Source organism: Convolutriloba macropyga, chromosome 15, assembly GCF_964194025.1.
Source record: "Convolutriloba macropyga chromosome 15, txConMacr16.3, whole genome shotgun sequence".
NCBI lineage: Eukaryota > Metazoa > Xenacoelomorpha > Acoela > Convolutidae > Convolutriloba > Convolutriloba macropyga.
This window is the reverse complement of record NC_134482.1, coordinates 9,440,360-9,442,222: the sequence shown is the minus strand read 5'-3', so window position 1 is coordinate 9,442,222 and position 1,863 is coordinate 9,440,360.

Genomic DNA, 1,863 nt, shown 5'->3' with positions numbered 1-1,863 from the left:
CACTAATTTTCACGCACTAATTCTTCAAAAAAAAAATTTTTTTCCGAGCCTAAAGCTGCAATCGAAATTGTCAGAATTTTATCCGAAAAGTTGAAGTGAAAGGTAATAATGGAAATGCCAACTTTTTGGTACAAAACTGAATTCAATTGAAAATTTTCGGGCGATTTTGAAGAAGCGGTTAAAAAACAGAACTGTTGAAAAAATTTAGAGACGAAAAGTGTCCAAAATTTGGAACAAAAATGACGCATTTTTTGGGAATATGTTGCGTTCAATCATACACAGCCGAAGAATTTTTGTAACGAGCAGCATAAACACACCAGTACTTCCAGTAGAGTCAACTTGCCACACAGACGAGCCAAAGTCTGCCTCATAGACGCACCAACATTGTAACATAGACAAGCCACTTTCTGCCACATATATTAGCCACTTCGTGATGTTTTGCGGTCTGCTCTCTTAAACTGAAGAATCGAAGAAAATTTGAAAAAAACTCACAGACTCCCAAAATCAGGTATCTATTAATGAAAGCAGACCAATTGCTTGATACAATCTTTAGAATTTTGTTTAGATTTTATTATACTCTGATGAAACTATGATGTAGACTCTTAGTTTTGCTAAAGACTATCATTGAGGTTCTTTTGGTTTTATAAAACGGTTTAATTTTTTTTAGAAAAACAACGTTATGGATATGCATGGATTTAAATTGGTGCATGGATTTAAATTCAATTGGTGACATTCAAATTTTTGTGTTGATAAATTGCTTAGACTGCAAGTTTAGCTTACTGTAAGTTTTGTTTATAGTGACACGGTCTTTTAGACGCCTATTTTTTACGGACCTCTTGAAAATTCAAAACACAGTAAAAAAAACTAAAAGAATCCTCAACAAAACCAACCATATAATACAATAGAATTCAAAAATACTCCACAGTAAAATCCAGAAATACTTTCTCTGCTAAAAGGTACGTAACGAGTCGCTAGATAACGTAACAGCGATATGGAGAAAACGATGAACAGTCGAATTACGGAAAACTGAATGAACTATCCGATTTTTCAACAGGCGCAAAATAAGTCAAGCTTAAAAAACTGGATCAGAGGTCAGTATAAAGTAACTCTACGGAGACATCAAACACAAACGGCAGCAAACACCAAAAGCCTCACACTAGCGATTTTCTATGAAGGATTCGCCAATCAGTCATAAGCTCACCACAAGCGACAATTGGGTAAAACGTTTGAAGAATCGCAAAAAACATTAACAACAAACCAAAAGAAATGTTACAATTTAAAAAAAATCCATTGGCCAAATACAATACGAAGCCGAAAAAACTGCCAGAAAAGAGAAACAGTCTACACAAGCTGAACAAACAATCATATAGAGAAGAAACAAGATGTTAATTAATTTTAAGAAACCCGCAACCAGGATCTTTCTTGGATTTAATCATCACTCTCGTAATTCTTCAGATTCAACGAAGGAGACATCAATTTTGATTGGCGGGATGAATAATTGATAGCAGCACCAAGGTATCGAAACGCATTTTAGCGACGCTGACAGAATAATGGAATTTTGTTGAAAAAAAAAAACAAGATATAGAGCTTCTTCGCAAAAAATAAATTGTTTCGGAGAGAAACAGACTGGATCGAATATCATATATCAGAAATTAGAATTAGATCAGATAACGAAAAGACAGAAGCAATTATCGGAATGAAACCTCCGCCAAAACTGAAAAAGTTAGATCATTCTTTGGGTTAGAAGATAAGCTTGCTAAATTTATCGCCAACTGTATCCTGTACACAAACTATTACGAAAATTAGAAAAACTCAACGGACAATGAAAAAAACCCAAACTAGTGTTCCAAAATTTTTCACAAA